The sequence below is a fragment of the Lasioglossum baleicum genome, chromosome 15 (genome assembly GCF_051020765.1).
Source record: "Lasioglossum baleicum chromosome 15, iyLasBale1, whole genome shotgun sequence".
Classification (NCBI taxonomy): domain Eukaryota; kingdom Metazoa; phylum Arthropoda; class Insecta; order Hymenoptera; family Halictidae; genus Lasioglossum; species Lasioglossum baleicum.
In genome coordinates, this window is record NC_134943.1 from 8,571,113 (window position 1) to 8,590,053 (window position 18,941).

General features: G+C 42.7%; 1 protein-coding gene and 1 long non-coding RNA gene across 4 annotated transcripts in view; both read right to left on the reverse strand.

Moving 5' to 3' along the window:
• Positions 1-18,941, reverse strand: part of Sdc (Syndecan) — a 177,529-nt gene that overhangs the window by 158,303 nt on the left and 285 nt on the right. The gene's annotated exons all lie outside the window — the stretch shown is intronic.
• Positions 4,712-18,937, reverse strand: LOC143216088 (uncharacterized). The gene is made up of 2 exons (XR_013010510.1): positions 12,179-18,937; positions 4,712-12,142 (listed from the first exon to the last, which is right to left on the reverse strand). It is a non-coding gene; the product is annotated as an uncharacterized LOC143216088 (long non-coding RNA).

Sequence of the window (18,941 nt, forward strand, 5' to 3'; positions counted from 1 at the left end):
GTTGGTCCTCCGTTTCTCACGCTTCTCTGCCCCCTCCGCATACATTATCATAGTAATCGGCCGACCCCCGTCACGAGAGCAATCGAGGACTCGAGCTTTCTTGACGCCCACTCGGCAGCGACTCTGCATCGTTTCAGAGGGAACGACGGATGCAAGAATCTCCGATTCGCTTCGAAAGTCTTTCGAGTTGCATCGTGGATCTTTAGCTAATTTCCCCACGATTCCAAGTTGAGATTCTCGAAGCAACTCGATTATCTCGAGAGAGATAGGGAGAGAACGTAAAGGTAACGAGCTTGAATTTATCATAGACTCTTTCCAATGGAAGCATCGTCGTAATTTCTTCAAAGAGTCCACGCAACTGCAAACTAGTAAAAACAATTCCGAGCGATGCATCAACGGCAATTTCAAACGAACGCGACTGTAATGCTTTACGTTTGGAAACGAAAGCTCCGTTGAACCCAGCAGTTCGTTACCGACGAGCTCGGATAAAAGATCGACGGCCGAAGCCTAGCAAGTAGCGGCGCGCGTTTCATTTATTCGTTGATGAAGGAAATAGCCGCAATTCATCGACGAGATTGCAATTGCGCAACAATGGGGGGAATCCGCCGAAAAAATCACGGGAAAATCGGGATCGCGGGGATTGGGGTTCCGAGGGAACGGGCAAACCGGTCATTAAAGTCTCCCGGCGTTGCGTTTCGAGATCGTAACTGGGTCGATTTGTATCGTGATTAATCGCGGCGCACGCGATCGCTCCCCGGAACCGAGGAAAATAGAGAAAGAGAGAAGGAGGAGTCGCCTCGGTTGGATCGAGGTCAGAGCGTAATTTTCCCCGTGAAATTTAAGTATTCCGCGAGCGATGCGTCATCGGACGAACCAGTCCCGCCCCCGCGACTCGAGCTTTTCCACGAACATTGAAATTTCGAGGAAATCGTTGCACGCGAAACGGCCCTAATAAGCGGCCGTCGCGCGACAGCTCTCTTTCTCCCCTTTTTTTCTCTCTCGTTAGCCGTCAATTTTCCCGCCTTTTCTTACTTCTCTCTCTCTCTCCCTCTCTGCTCGCCGCTCGTCCACGATACTCCATCTTGAAATTCTTTTTTCTCCTCCCTTTTTTCGCGTTTCCACCGAGAGCTGAATATTATCGGGCGGAGGTGGTCGAGACATTTTCTCGCCCGTCCTTCCTAATTCCGCCGATTCTGTCCGCTCGCGAAATTCTGCTTTTTATCCACCGCTTAATCGCCGAAATGGAAGAACTGCGAGCTGCACACCTTTCCTCGGGCCCTAATTAATCGAAAAACGAAGATCGACGCGCACGCTCTCTAATTACTCGGAACTTTTCTTTCCTCGGCGAAAACGCCGATAAAAATCTTCGCGTTTCGCCGAATCCCGGAAACGAGCGTTCACTGTTTATACATCGTTATTAGATTTGCTCGTAAACGCACGGTTAATAAGCTGCGCGCAGCTAATTACGCGGATCCGTGCGGTTGAACACGCGATTTCCCTTTCTAGTCGGATTCGGTCGCGATCGTTTCTCGCTACAATTAATCTCGATCTTCGATTGGTCTCCCTCTGTTTCATCGATTGTACACTTGCTGTAATAGTGGCATACATACCAAGTCATTCAGAAAGTTCGTAGCCTGACACATAGATGATATTGGTAGCAGCAAAAACATATCGTTATTGAAAACATCCGTCCTTGATGTGAACATACCATACATTCCAAATCGATCCGTCAAATAGCTTGCTTCAGGCAGCTGATTAATGTAGACGTGTTTGCTTTGGTTAGAAGAATGGAAAAAATGTGCAGTAAAAAAAGTGGTACAGACATTAATGATGATCCGTTTTTTCGGATGCAAAAGGAATTTTGTTAATTGATTGCCTTCAAATCAGGAAAACGATAACAGGAGAGTATTACTGAAACCTTTTGGATCAACTGGATGCACAAATTCGGGAGAAAAGACCTGGCTCAGCGAAGAAAAAGGTCAATTTTCACCAGGTCACAAAGATGTTCTTGCAATGGCCAAATTGAAGGGAGTTACGCTATGAATTGTTACAGCATCCACCATATTCACCAGACCTGGCCCCCTCTGACTTCCATTTGTTCCCAAACCTCAAAAAATTTCTACGTGGCAGGCGTTTTTCATCAAATGAAGAAGTTATAGCGGCTGTAGATGGGGTAAATGAATTATAAAATCGCTGGACAAAATGTATTGAGATTAAGGGTGAATATACTGAAAAATAAATATATTTTGACTCATTACTTCATGTCATTTCATTGTTAGGCTACGAACTTTCTGAATGACCTAGTGTATGTACGTGTGTATGCACGTGTGTGCAAGTAGTGGCAGTCGGGCAGCGTTACAAATCAGCCACGTGGTCTTGTATCTTATATTATAATAAACAAGTTAACAGAGAGATAACAAAACATCACACTTGCGACTTACGTTAGGGTTGAGTAAACGATCGAAATAAATAGGGAACAAATGCAAAAGGGGTTCAACGCGACATATCAAGATCTCCACGAACACGGTCCAAGATCCCGTCTAGAAAACTTCAGTCACCGTTCGTGACGGATGATTATAATTACTGGTCCGCGAGTGGCGAACCTAATTCGTTCGACAACCGTCGCGCGTCGCTCCGATTTCTTGTTACACGAATATAAACGGGGAACGAGTAATTACTCTTGCAAAAACAAAGGGATTGCCGCTGGCTGGTAAGTAGACCGGAGGTGTAACGAACGGGAACCGAACACCTCTTTCAAAAACGAATCCATAGCACTCGATAAAATGTCCGACGACTGATCTATTAGAAATATTCTTCGAAAATGTTGATCCGATTCTATGTATATTACAGAGTAAGCGTTTAACAATAATTTTACGGTCTCAGAATTGCTTTCTCGAGCGAAATCCGAAGCAATTTTAGCTTCGACTTAAATTCTCGTCGAGGAATCGATTACGGGTGGGTGCAGCAGGCTCGGGGCCCCTACTCCGGCCTGAGGGTCCGAAAATCGGAAATCGTTCGAAACGGCCGCCGGAAAAATGGCGGAAACGTCCCCTGGAAATTGGCTGCTCGTTACTTTCCAGCTTTCCAGCTTTCGCGGCGAATCCCCGAGGCTCGAAAAAAGTTTCATCCATCTTGCGTCGTTCGTCCCGCGGGCGACAACTTTTCTCGTCGTCTTTTCCACTCCCGACGCCATTTTCCTCGGGCCTTCCTGCCTGGTCAAAGGAACCCCGATATTTTTTCCTTTTCGCTTCGGGTTCCCTTTTCACGATGTTTACGGGGACGCGGATCGATTTCCGCGGACTTGTCCGCTGCGAACACTCCTTTCTTGCTGTTGCGCACCCTCCGTGCTCAAACCTGACCCTCAATTTATTTTTAACCCTTCGACAGCGGCGCCTGGATCCACTTTGACCCGGATGATCAAAATTGTAACCTGTGATGGCTGTAATGTCGTGTCGATCCCGGAATTGGGAGGAATGAGTGTATAGTCAAACTCCGGAGAACACGTTTCTTTATTGTACAGGGTGTTTCAAAGTCTAAATATGTAAATTCTAGATAGGTAGACATCTCTATACAGGGTGTCCCAAAATTCGTGAAAATCCCGAAAGGGGGTGGTTCCTGAGATCATTTCAAGCGACATTTTCCTTTGCAAAAATGTTATCCGCGGCTTTGTTTAGGAGTTATTAACGAAAAACACGGACCAATCAGAGCGCGACCTAGACACGAGTTGGGACAGTCGGCCCGGCGCGCCAGCTGTCTGTTGGCCGACTGTCCCAACTCGTGTCTAGGTCGCGCTCTGATTGGTCCGTGTTTTTCGTTAATAACTCCTAAACAAAGCCGCGGATAACATTTTTGCAAAGGAAAATGTCGCTTGAAATGATCTCAGGAACCACCCCCTTTCGGGATTTTCACGAATTTTGGGACACCCTGTATATAAAAATGCAGTCCTGACTCATTCACTCACTCACTGATCAACGCCCAGGCTAAACCCTTGGACCTAGAAAGCTGAAATTTTGCACAGAGGTTTCCTTTATGACCTATACAAGGGATAAGGAAGGATATTTCGAATTCAACCCCCAAGGGGGTGAAAAGGGGTTTTGAGATCTAAGATGGCGGCATGACATAAAATTAAAACTCTATAGGGGTGAATGGGGGGTTAAAAGGTTTTATATGGAGAAATAATATCAATTTCCGAGGGCATTAAACGGTTTTCTGTGCGAGCGAAGCCGCGGGCAAAAGCTAGTCTGTTATAAAAATGGACGATTGTGAAAATTGTTTTTCATTGCATCCTATAGTACTCATCGCGACCAACGAAAGTCTCGAAGGAACTATAGGTCTCGATTCAACCGTTCTCTTCAAAAACGACATTAATGATTTTCGCCAACTATTTTATTTCATATGTCTACAGGGTGTCTTAAAATCGTATACATGTGGAGGATCACCTGATACAATTAGCGATACATACTAAATGTTTGTGAAAAAGATCCGCCGAGCAGGCGTCAAGTCGAAATTAATAATCAGTGGTAGATGACGTGCAAATCGACAGGATCTTTTTCAATCGGTCAATTTCAAATGTAAATTAACCCCGGTATCGAAGTCAAAGATCCCGACAGAAGAGTCTTCGGATAGAGCAAGAGCGACAAAGATCGAAAGCCTCATCGTGATCCAGCCTGTTTCGCGTCGCATAAATATGCATCGGGCGCGTCTGCGGCGCGCTTGTTGCTTGTTGCGTCCGCTCCTCGATTCTGCTATTTTTTCTTCTTTTTTTTCTTTTTTGCTCCTCGAAGCGGCGGCGGCGGCGGCGGCGCCACGGGGATTATTTGTAGCCGAATGCCCGCGATTGTTTCGCTTCCCGATGGTGCTGATTTAAATCGACAATGAAATCAGATAAATCCCGGGCAACTATCGATTCGGCGGCCGAGTTGCATTCTAATTACGCGCCGTGCCCATTGTCCACCCGCTTCCCCAATTTTCTATTCCGTCCTTGCCTTGCTCGCCTTATTTCCGTTGTTCCGATTGTCGGACGACCGAAAACTCGTGTTTCTGGTCCTCGACGAAAATTGAACCGGGCATTTAAATATTGTTTCATTAATCTTATATCTCGTCGGTTGAAAATTTCGTTCCCGATTCCTTGTTATATTTTAATAAAAGCTTTAATTGAAGCTGCATTTTTGTACAAGCCGAATATTACCAAACAAATCATCCGCTTCGATTTCTAAAACTAGTTTGCTGTTCAGGCAGTGGATAGAATTATCCTTGTTCATAAACGAGCCATACATTTAACAAAACATATTACGCGTAACACAAGCGATGTTCAATTAGCGACTGACAATGTGACAATATTTCCAAACCAATATTTATTTCGTTCAACCAAATTCGCTTCGTACATTTTGCCTCTCACTCATTATGTTTCTTTCTCATTCTCATCACGCACATCCACGCGTTTGCATCGATGCGAGATAGAATCGTTTTGTGCGGCGTTTCCTTGGAAACGTCTCGAGTTGCATCGCCGATTGATTCTAGTCGAACAGAGTACACATCGGGCGATGGTAGTGCGGCAATAACGATAGACAATAGCGATCAGAGGGGATCGTACGCGATGCCCTGGCAAATCCTATCGTTTGTTTACAGTCTCCTCTCGGTCAATGCTCGAGAGCTCGGTTTATTTCGGTGTAGGAATCGGAGCTGGGCGACGCGACGCAGCGTCGGGATCTCCCGGTCGGAATTTAGAATGGAATACATTAACCGGTGGCACGTAGTAACCCCCCATTGACGCGTAATGTCATTCAAAATTCCGAACAGTCGTCGTCGTCCCGTGTTTACGCAGAGAGACTGAGCGAGAGTTGGAGAGAAAGAGACGGAGATCGATTATACAGCGACGTCCTCGAGCGTCGACGGCTCCGGCCTCTCTCGCTCGACACCGATTTGCATTCTAATTTCCAAACAAAGAGCCCTGGATTCGGCTTGTACACCGTTCACAAATTAATTATTAATAAACGAGCAAATACGCGGCGAGCGCGCGTCCAATCGTCCGCCAGCGGAAAATTGATATACACAAAGACGGAGGCAGGACCGGCGAACAGGGCCGGTCCGCCGCGCGGATTTTAATTAACCGAAGCCAAACACGTTCGGGCGCGAAATGAAAATTTTTGCGATATCCGCGGGGAACGAACGTCGCCTGTCCGCGGACCCGCTGTAAGCCACTTTTTCTCATGAGCGAGCCCGCGCGCAATTATTTCGGGATAATCGCGAGATACTCGTGTCGAGTCGCGCGGACATGCGAAAATAATTAGGGAATCGTCGACAACCAAATGACCCGGCCCGATTCAGTCCGAATCGGATGTGATCTCTCGCAGCCGCACGATTTTCCCCCCGTCGAATTACATTCGAGAGCGTTACACGCGGGGCCGTCGAAACGGAAGCACCGTGATTTCACGCGATCCCGAACAAGAATCGAAAACGCGAAACGAAGTCTTCGTTTTTTGAATCGCCCGCCCGCCCGCTCGCGCACAGCTGCACGCTGCTGCTTCGATCCAACGCAAACTCGATTCCCCCGAAAATGTTGCTCGGGTAAAAACATTTCATTCCATTCTTCCCGATGATTCGTCCATTTCCACTGGCTGGGCTTTATTCCGACATTTCGTCCGCCGGTTTTTCGCATCCACCGGCAGCAACTGTAGGACTTCGACTGCCAATACGGTCACCGGGTTCTTTCCTACGAATTCGCGTCGAATTTCGCATCCGTGCAAACTGGAGTTTTTCTTAATAAGTAGGAAATGAAAATATATATATATATATAAAAACATTTTTAAAAACCACGCTTATATTAAAATGCACTAAAAAGGAGAAAATAATTTTTTTAGATATTAGTAAAGGACATTTAGACTTTTTTAGTGCATTTTAATATAAGCGTGGTTTTTTTTATATATTTTTTTATTTTCTACTTTTTCGTCTTTTTTAAATGGAACGCAAGATATAGTAATACTGAATGCGTACTGGAGTAGGGAGCGCTGACGCAGGGAGTGGGGATGGCTGAACGCGATTACGTACTACCGAGCGTCGCGTGACGAGGTGTGTGATGGTTAATATTAAAATTTCTTTTTCTCCTGATTACACAGTTTTTTCATTTGTTTTTTAATATTGCATTGTCATCCAGTTCTGAGCTATGTTTAAAGTATCAAGTGTCTAGCTCATCGGGAAGTGGTTTAAAATTCGATTACAAGATTTGACGCATACAACAACAACGACGACAACTCGGCAAGCTAATATAAGCGTGGTAAAAAAAAAATATCTTCTCGCGGCGAACGCTGCAAACTTTACAGAACATGAATTTTTCCATTGAAAATGACGAACAAATGGCGCGACGTCGACTCTCGACCGGTTTTTGAGTGCGTAGAAATTGGATGCTTCTCGGTAAACGTAAGTGTTAGTAATTCTGATCGACCACACGCCGCGGCGCGGGATTTAATAAAGATAGATAACGTTTTCTTTTCCCTTTGACGGAACAGGGTCGGGCGAGCGGCTTCCCAGCCATTCTGAACATTCTGCCGGCCGTTTATTTTGGCACGAACACGACGTCGGAATTTCGCGGAATTATTTATCGGCCCGTGTTGCGAAGATTCACCGTTCCCTCGTTAATATATTCCCGCATCGTGATCATTTCAACGTCCGCTTCTCCGTTCGCTAACAAATTACCGAGCCTATAAATGTTGGTATACATATATGTATATCCACAATAGGTATTTAGAATGTTCTCCGCATTTTCCACTACGTTTCGTTATTTATTTCCCTTCGTTCATAAATCCGCGTTCCCATGCAAAATTCCCTGGCAGAGGTTCGCAACTGGTCTTTCAATGATAAAAGAAAAAAAGGTTATCGATACTCGATAATTTTTTTTTTATCGCAGCCGAGAACCGCTGCTGCCGTACAATTAATCGTGCTATTCGTTCTGCCGCGCTAGGTAAAAATGTTTTAATGGTTTTCAGCGCGGATTGTTCTTTCGGGATGAAATGTTTCGACAGAACCCGCCCCGAGCTATGTAATTATTGCTTCGATAAGTCATCGTACACGAACGTTCGATACAATTATCGAAACAACGAATGCATGTTCCGCGACATTTTTTTCATTATTATCGGTAAACCATTAACGAAACGAACGTAAACGCGGCGATAAACGACGTCGACGGTCGTACCCGAAGAGGAAACGAAATTATTACGGTATAATCGACGCGGTGCACCGGTGCAACGGCGGCATCCGCCCTGGAATTCCCGGAAAAGTTCAAGAATTAAGACTGGCCGGCTAGAATTAATTACGGAAGCGCAAATAATTAACGAAACGACCGGGGCAATTTAACGTTAGGAGTTGGTTATTATTCGCGCTGGAACCCATTAATCCGAAACGTTCTCTGGGCTTGATTAGCTTCCAGCTACGGGAGCAATAATCCATTCAATCTGTTCAAAGGAAGAGAGCTACACCGACGCTCGACTATATTGCTCCAAAGAAGACTTCTGCTGTCCGAGGATTCGCCATTTTAACGTTCGAGCGATCGGAGAAAGCGCCAACTTTTTTCTATTTCGGAAACCAATTCCTGACCGACCCGAAACAATTACCATCTCGTAAATCGTGGTTTGCATTCTGCATGCATTTAGTCTCTGCAATGCACTATGGGCTGGAAACCCGCTTTTTGTGGTCAAAACTATTCAAGCGTTATTTCAGGGTTTAATGTAATATTATTATAGGTCGTTGAATTCGTATCGGTATGCCAGTTAGAATATTATGAAGTAGAAAATATATGTTGATATTTTAAAAATTGACGCGACCTTAATGTCTCATTAAAAAAGTTTACCTCTGATCAACTCTGTGTATTTTACCTGATCAAAATACTGTGTATTTTGTTCTTTTTTCATTCTATATGCAAACATTAAATGAAAATACATTTTTGTAAAAATATCGTTTGTGTGTTCACTTGTATATCTTTATTGTCTTCCCCTTAAGGTTACAATTCTTCTATCATTCCTCTATTACATTCACTCATTCTTTCTTACAAATTTTTCTTATACTTCTAACTTATATCTATCTTAACCTACACGCTATCGATATATACAGGGTGAGTCACCAAACGTTACCACCTCAAATATCTTTGTTGTTTCTAAAGATACGTAAAATATGGTAAGGACAAAGTTGAATGGTACAATGGGGCTGACACGATGCAAAAAAAAAATTTTGTTTTTATGTCATTTTTTCAGAGATATGAAGGTGACCTTCATTTTTTTAAATGGAATGAGGTATTTTTTAATACATCAATCGATGCAGCTGGACATTCGTTATAATAAAGTACTAACCTATGTATGTCGAAAAGTTATTAGTTCAGGAGATATTTCAATTTAAATAACTCTAAAATACCATTACTGTCGTACTACGACGTCAGTGTTTACTTACTTATGTAACGTCTTATCACGACAGTAATGGTGTTTTAGAGTTATTTAAATTGAAATATCTCCTGAACTAATAACTTTTCGACATACATAGGTTAGTACTTTATTATAACGAATGTCCAGCTGCATCGATTGATGTATTAAAAAATACCTCATTCCATTTAAAAAAATGAAGGTCACCTTCATATCTCTGAAAAAATGACATAAAAACAAAATTTTTTTTTGCATCGTGTCAGCCCCATTGTACCATTCAACTTTGTCCTTACCATATTTTACGTATCTTTAGAAACAACAAAGATATTTGAGGTGGTAACGTTTGGTGACTCACCCTGTATATATATATATGTATAGAGAGAGAGAGAGAGAGAGAGAGAGAGAGAGAGAGAGAGAGAGAGAGAGAGAGAGAGAGAGCAAGAGACACAATATATATTATATATTCTATATTCCAATATAATATAATATACATATAAAACATATAGGATAGAATATTTTATTTATTATTCGAGTCGAGTAATTATTTCCATAAAAAATAAATGAACGCGTTCGAGTTGGTGGCAGATGATCTGAGAATAGTCCGCGAGAGCGCGCAGAGTTGAAGCTTAAATTGAAGCCCGATGTATAATGCGTAATCGGTTTACGTTTTCGCCCGACCTCGACGGAAATTTTCAAATATCATCGAATTGTTATTTTGTATATTCGAGAATATACCTCGTGAATGAACTGCGACGGTGCTCGGAGCCGTGGTTCGCGTCGAGCACAGCCGATTGCCAAACAAAATGGCTGCTCTCTCGCAGGAGGCTCGAAACGGTTGCGATTTCTTTATTGCCGGTTACGTAAGGTGTCCGCGGCGATACGATATGATACGCATATTTATAAGTTGTCCCTTCTCCGGTTAAGGCGAGACCGCCATCCTCCATCCGCCTCGGCAGGAATGCATGTCCCGCGCGAATGCAACGCTGCGATTATTAGACCGCAGATATTTCATCGTCCCCGCCCGTTCATGGAACCGCGGTCGCAGGCTTAAAACTTCCCTCCCCCGCTTCCGTTGTTCCGGTCGGATTAAAGGCCGCGTGATTGGAAAATGTGACTCGATGTAAACGCGCCTTAAACGATTTACGACCTCTCCCCCAGGGAGAGAGGGAGCACCGTTCCTCTCCATTTCACAGTTTCTCCACTTTTCCCGGCGATCTCGAACAGAGCACCGCGCGCCCCATGATCTCGTTTAAGATTAAAATATAATAATTCTACGAGAGGGTTGTTCGTTTTCATCGTGTTTCAGACGTACCGATGATTTAACGCCTAGGGAATGGCGTTGGCAGATAGAACCAAGTCGTAAATTAAAGTTCAGGGATCCGTCGATGCTGCAGCGCTCGTCTCAATGTTCCCGGCTCTACATTTTTATTACAGATATCGAGAAACCGATCGATACGGGACCGCGCGCGACCAAGGGGCGTTAATAGAAAGCATTGAAATCAGTTTGAAAAATGAGAAACACGAAAATCACGTGAAACACGGTCGCAAAGTAGCACAATACCGGGAACGACCGCGAGTTTAAATACCCTTTTACGAGTCAAATTGACCCGAATGCGGACCATTTGGATCCACGGCGGTGTTTCCATTGTTCCGGGAAGGAATTTCGCATAAAATTTTACGAATGCTTTCAGCCGCACACGCCCGTTGCATTTACATGAATGCATGCACGCGGGATCGAATAATTGAATGAGTTACCGAATGACTACAATTTCCAAGGCAGAAAATGAGAAACGACTCGGCGCAAACGTTGCCGCGCGGAGGAATTTCACCCCTTCGATTTGACTTGGCATTTTCCATCGATTCGTAACTTTAGCATAGCTAAAAAAAAACATTGCTCCGTTTATACTCTTATATATGCGCATAATTATGGAAGTGGTACCAGTCCTTTTTCTTGTGTCGAGATATTTAAAGGAGAAGGATATTAACACACTAAATGAATTCCACATAATGTTGAAATAACAGGCACTGTCTAACGGTTCAATTTTCACGATGTCGTAAAAATTATGCGAAATAACTGATAAACTCGGTAAAGGTGAAGTGTGGATACCGTCTTATTCGCGACTCGAGAGTCCGCAGAGCATATTGGTGGAAGACAAGCCGCAGAGAAAGGGTTAACGAGGCAGGATTGCAGTCCACCGATCTGCTCCGGACCGGGTTGAGTCGGGCCGACCTGCAGTACCCGTTTTTCACCGGCGAAACGCGAGTCACGCGGCGAATTTGCGCAGATCGTAGCCGCTGGAAAGGAATGGGGTCATTGTGTCCCGGCTTTGGGCGAATTCTTAGGGACAACGCTGCCAGAGAGAGCCTAGCTCCCAACCCTCGATCCCCCCGTCCCCCTCGTCCACAGCCACCCTCTTTTGGCACGACCGATTTCTGCGTGTACCTCCGTGGAATACCGACGCGACAGGACAATACGGGCGCAGGACAATGGCTCCGTGGAAACAACGGCTTTTAGGGCTTCTTGCTGTCACGCTCGCCTCAACGGAATCCCACAATACTCTAATTACGGACGATCATCGATCAACCACCCTTCGCTCGGTTCTTCCTCGACTCCGAGCAACTTGTCTGCTCGCGCGTAACCGTTCATTTCATCCTCCTTTTTAACGTTTCAACGACGGGAAGCCTTTTGACAGGCTGCTCGATGATCCCACTAGGTTCAACAGGCCCTTGATAATCTTCTTTTCGATAATATTAGATCGGCGCAAACGTTCGACTTTATCTCGAAAATTAAACGTTTCTGCCGATCCAGAGTAATTCTATCGTATATGATCTTTTTCATGGATAGGAAATTGATATATTAGATTGGAGGGAAAGTTCTGTCGTATTTTAATGAAAACGATTTGAATCAACTTATAAAACTATATGTTTAGTATTATACTAGCAGCGTGTGTTTTTGATTCACAAGCGAAGTTTTATTATTTTAAAGAAAACAATTTGAATCAATTTATACAAATATGTATATGTTTAATATTATCCCAGCAACATGTGTTTCTGATTTACGAGCAAAGTTAATATCTCGTAGAATACTTCAATGTGTAGTAATTGATTAGATACCAACATTACTTTATAATGTACACATAATTGTGAATAATCGCACAGCAAGTTTTAGTGGTAACTCAGAGTCACCCCTCGACTGCTCAGGGTTAGTTTTGCAGTACCCTGCTACAGCAGGATTGACGACTAAATTTCTACAACTTCAATCGTTAATCGCAATTTACAATTAATCTCCTAGTTTTGGCGTTAATTGCGGTTAACGATTTTAGTCGTTAATTGTGATTATCGGTTACATTCCTTTCAATTCTAATCGTCAATCGGATAATTAGTTAATGATTAACTGCTGAAATTTCGAAATGAAATACGGAATCAAAACTGTATGAATACTGAAAAAAATGTAAACTGAGTTTAGGTGTATTGTCATTTGGTCTACACATATACAAACACTGTTTACGTGCTTTTATGTTTTTTTTTCGATGATTTCTTTCTTTAATCAACGATTGACGATTAACTTCATCAATCAATTGATCCAATCGTCGATTTTTCGACGATTTCTTCTTTTAATTAACGATTGACGATTGACTTCATCAATCGATTGAATCAATCGTCGATTTTTCGATGATTTCTTTTTTTAATCGTACGCATTCATCAATCAATCATGATTAACCCTATGCACTCGGAGCTATTTTAACTGGAAAATTAAACATTTCTTCCGATCTAGAATACTTCCATTCCCTATGATTTTTGAAATTTTATGAATATGATATTGGTACAATACCTTATACAATACCTGAATATTTAATAATTGATTAGATACCGATATATTTAATAATGTAAACAATATTTTGAGTAATGGTACATATATCAATTTTTAGTGGTGCCTCAGAGGGGACAACCGAGTGCAAAGGGTTAAAATTTTAATATCGATCAATGCCCAACTCTGTACTGCATAATTCGGAAAGAAAGTTTGCGAATACGATAAGATCCTGGATCGTCCATCTTCCGGGGAAAAATTAATACGAATCGCTGAAGAGGGTCACGGACGATGCCCTATCGTAAATCTTATCGTGCGGAAGGGATTTAAAGAGTTGACAATTATCCGATGCACCCTGCTCCGTAGTCGAGTACGATCGTGACATAAACGAACGTGCTTCTAAGTAACGGAGCGAGATTTATGGAGACAACGCGATTTCTACGCTCGAAAAGGCATCCAGGTGAATCATCCACACAATATTCGTTACCCCGCGCCTCCGCCGGTGATTTACCGGCTCTTCAATTGAAATCATCGTGACCCACATATATGTATGGCGAACGCGTCGAGCTTTATCTTTCCCGCATAAATTACAGATATAATGCTGATTTACGCGGATATAATGCGGTACAAATGAAGAGTAAACGCGACCGTGCAGCTGTTAACGGGTAAGCAGGTATTTTCCCCTCCGTGGAAAATGCAATTCACAGAAAAACCGTCGGATCACGGAAAATCAACAAATCGCGGCTGGCACACGGCTCGGTACATATTATTCGCTTACAGATTGTTAATGCGTTTCCAAGCATCAATACGCTCAAGTTTACGTAAATAGAAATCGTTATTAATTCCAGCGAATTGCGCCCGAATGGACGGCAAGGGAGCGAGGAGGGAGAGAAGCACGATGCCCAGTTGTTCATTGTGTCCGCGCGCAATAATTAACTGAAATGAATTCAATTAATTTCCGCGACGCGGTTCTCCCCGTTCGACGAATCGAGGCAGCAGCGGTGCGGTGCGGCGCGCCAACAATTTTTCCATTGACGTCGCCCAGAAAATAAAGTAAAAAGAAAAAAAAAAGGGAAAAAGAGGAAGAGCCTTCCGCCTATCCCCGATCGATAAATTTCGTTTGAAGAACAACAGCCGCCACCGCTGCCACCGCCGTGAAACTGGAACAACTTCCTATCGCGCGGTGCTTGTCCCGTTTTCGGCGGTTTTTTTTCGAGCACCGATAAATACTTCGTCGAGGAGAGAGCCGGCCCTCTTGTTTTCCTTGCTCGGTATTCTTTTCGGCCACTGACGCCGGCCAATTGATCGACTGGATTTTTACTCGCCGCGAAAAAGCTGTCGCGCTTTTTGTTTCCCCTCGAGCGTCAAAGACGAGAGCGATTCGGTTCGCAATAATATGCTGTGTCTCCCGCGGTGAAATATTTCGAGAAGAATTACCCCCTACCATCGCTGCTTTATTTTGTCCCACTGTGTGTACATCGATTATTATATATATCGTTTCTTGTTTCAACCCTCAATCTCGAGAAATTTACAAACGGCATGCGATTAATCCCTTCGAAAATGTCTAAAATCCCTTAGAAAATGCCTTCTAAAATCGACTAAAATGTTTTACTTGACAAGAATGGCAAAACTGTATTTATTTGGATTATGTACAATTTCGATTATACAATGTGCCGGAATAAAGAAATTTATCGACACATTTCCCATGGAAGTAGCTGTATGATTTTAATAGTTGTAAAATAAAAAATATGAAACCGTCTAGAAATAAATATATTAGCGGGCAAAGAATGGACATTCAGAGAAATTTTGTGATTTTTTTAGAGGAACATCAACGGTTAAAAGCCAGCAGTTTTGGTTTAATTGATTTAATTAATCGTAGCCTCGCAATGCCTCGCGATATTCGATCAAGAGTTGCCAGATGCAGGAAATTGAATCCGCATCCGCAATCGCGGATCCAACAAAATCCCACGGCCGCAACCGTATTCTCGGGATCTAATAACTGGAAAACATGGCGAACGTACTCTCCCGTGCAACAAAATCGAAACCGCAGCTGCATTCTGCTAATAGAACAATCCCGAAGCCGCAACCGCGCGGCCGGGAATGAAACAAAACTGGAACCGGAACCGCAACCGCCATCGCTGATCCAACAACATTGGGAACACCGACCGCAATCGCGTTCACTAATCTAACAAAATTCCGCTAATCTAACAACCCGTAAACCGCAACCGTATTCGCGAATCTCATAAAATCGAACGCTTCACATTTCCACCCGAATTCACGGTGACTTGATCGGTTGGAAAAAATTCGCCTGTACAATATTTAAATTTATCTTTCTGAAAAAGTGAATCCAAATTGTTCGAAAAATCGACCGTTTCGCATAATATAAAATTTCGATGTTAACCCTTTGCACTCGGAGCTACTTTAACTGGGAAATTAAACGTCTGTTCGACCTAGAATGATTTTTTAAATTTCATGGGTATAGAATTGATATAATACCTCATACAGTAGCGGAGGTGGTTGGGTTGTGAGACAGTCGTTTTTATCCATCGCGCAATCGCGATAATTCCAATCTGTCAGCTGTCAAATTTTTGTTTTGACGTCTGCTAGTTTTTGTGCTAGCATCGAGGTGTATAGACGTGTTGACAAAACTTTTACTCATTTCTTTAAAAACATCATTTTGTTGAGTGAATCAATTGAAAAAGGTGAGTGTGATACATTTTCATTTAGCGTTTTCCTTACATTTTACGATGAAATATTGAGTTTTGCGCATATACGACAAACACAGTTTTTTTTCTGTTACATTCGGAATGGCATTATGGTTAGGTTATGAGACACCATAGTGGTTGGGTTGTGAGACACTCGTTTTTTGTACTAGAAACGAACTAGAACTGTCAAATATCGTTGTTTGTGTTAGAATTAAGTGTTTATTTGTCATTTAACGTTTGTTTTGGTTTATTTTTTGAATTTATAGTCGTGTCAACTCCAAGAAAATCGCCCGCAAACAAAGAAATTAATTTTAATGCCGTTGAAGATCATTTGCTGGATGAGAAAGGCATAACAAAGGCTGCCAAACAATATGGTATTTGATGAGGATGTAGATTTATGCACCATTTGTTTAAGGTTTTTGCCGCAAAAATTGACCGCTGCCAACTCTATCAGATGCAACACATGCCAGCGCCCTGTTCTTTTGAAGTGTGCCGATATGGGCAGTCGTTCGTTTTTGAATCCTTCCATTCATTATATATTTTTTTTACTTCCCTTCGCCATTCTTTGCTTTTATCAATTTTTTGCCATTCTTTTTAACTTCTTTGGCCACTTGATGTCTTTAAAATAAATAAAAATTCGTTTTTGCTTAAAGTTACATGGTTTTTACTTTATATTTTACCACTTTTAGTTGATTTTTTCGAGTGTCTCACAACCCAACCACTTTTTTCAGGAAGCCAAAAAACATGTCATCGGAAAATTGGCCATACAATTTTACTTGTTGATCAAATCACGAAACATTTTGCGTATAAAACTCTTTGATATCTTCATCAAGCAAAAAGTTACAGCTCAAAAACGAAAAACCCGTCTCACATCCCAACCACCTCCCTTAGTTAAATTTTTAGTGATTGATTAGCAGACTGCGGATCTTTATGCAAAATCAAAAATTGTCTGTGTCGATTGCATTAACTGGAAACCAAATAGAATATTCTTTCTTCCCTTAATAATTTCAATGTAGCAGAGAAATCATATATTGACATCTTCAATTTTCAAAGTTTTCCTACAATTTTGTATTTCATCTACTCAGATTTGCTATAAATGCATAAACATCCGCAGTCTATTGATTAGATACGAACATATTTAATAATGCAACCACTCGAGTGCTAATGGTTAACTTTAGTAAGTCGACAATGATGGATGGTTCTGTTGCATCACTGCATAAAATCATTTATGTAATTCACTTATCTCGTTGCAATCGACAACTGTATAGATAAAATTTATCGCGTTAAGCATGTTCGCAAATAAATCTATCGACCAACATATCCGATAAGTGTTTGTATGTGAAAAATATCGTTGTTCCAGTTAATGTCCCGTTAGAGTAATGGTTATTCGCTGGCCACCCTGTATACATACGAGCCTGGTCTATGTCTATAGTCTATAGTATGTACTGCACTGTTATTGGTAGCAAACACAGGACCCGTTCACCAGGACGTTATACTAATCACCGTCCAAGTTTTCCTATAAGGTTCGACTCGACCTACAAGCACCGTTTCATTATTTCTCAATGTGCCATAAGTGCGGCCATTTCGAGTCTTGAATAAAATGTGGTACGCCACGCGTGCGGATCGACCGCTGCACCATATACACAAACGCTATTCTAGAAACCGAACGGGGGATGTTGGGACGCGGAGAACAAAAACGAGAAGCGAATAAATTCAACTGCGTCCCAGGAGTGTGTACGTAAGTGCATTCTCGTCAAGAATTCTGACCTTATTATTTACGACCATAGTTGTGGGGGGAGATTCACGAGCGTGCTTCGAATGGAGCTGCCCTCAAAACCCGAGGGTCGATGAATGCAAACAAATCCTCGGGTATGAGTCACTAATCCGGAACTTATGGTCGCGAGGAGAAACAAGAAGAATTGCCTCGGAAAAAGCCGCCGATCGATGGACAAACAATGCTTGCATTTCAGGAAGAAAAATCTATGCAACTATGTACCGCCATGTATTACATGTATGCAAATAATACTATACATTCATTCCCTTCGCAATGCCCGCATCATTAACGCCCAAATATTGTTATCATTATACTGTGGCATTTATCATGTAAATAATATCATTTATTTTGTGGAAGCGATGCTGGGAATGTTTATTTTTCAATACGAACGCGCACAGTCCAATTACCAGTGGTCTGTACAAAGTTTTGTTGAAAAAATCACCAGTTGTAAATTGAATTTTTTCAGGTACTGGTAAACAATGTCCGAGCACAAGAAAATTATCGAAAGCTTTGCAGACACGGTTACAAACTCCAGTCTCGAAACGGCGTGTCTTAGTCGTGGACCGCGAAAAGACGCACAATTCGTGACGTAACGCGTACTTCAATTACAGGCAGGTAAGAATAGTCCTCGAGAGATATCGAACCTTCCGAGAACCGATAATTAACAGGGACCATGCTACTCAATCGACCAAGCGTCGCCCTATCAGTCCGTTGACCGTCGAGTAAACAAATTCTGTGGGCAATTCGCAGCGAGGTGTAAACAACGGGAGAAAGCTGCATCTTAGAATTCGGAAATAAATCCTGATTACAGTGATCAAGGAACAGATATGACTGCGAATTCGTGGGCCGGTAACATTTGTTGTCAGCTGTCAACAATCGTTCCGAAGCTGCGCCGAGGTAAAAATTATTCGAAAATAATTCACAGCTTTCGATACAGAAAGTGCAGAGGAAGGTAAATTTGTAGGTCGAGTCGCCTGTTAAAAGTCGTGTCCTCCGTCGAAAGTTGCAAGGGTGCAAGAATATTTTTTCTCGGTGTGTACGATGCGATTATACGGAGTGGTCTCGCACGGAGAAACGCATCGAGGACGACAAACGATCAAGCGTTCGAAATATTTATCGAACGCGCGCGTTCGATGGCATCGCGACTGAGATCCCGTTTCACGGGACTTGGTCCGGATAAGTGGGAACGAAAACGGTGTCGGAGAGATCGTAACAGAACAGAGAAAGATGAAAGGAATGGAACAGCACTC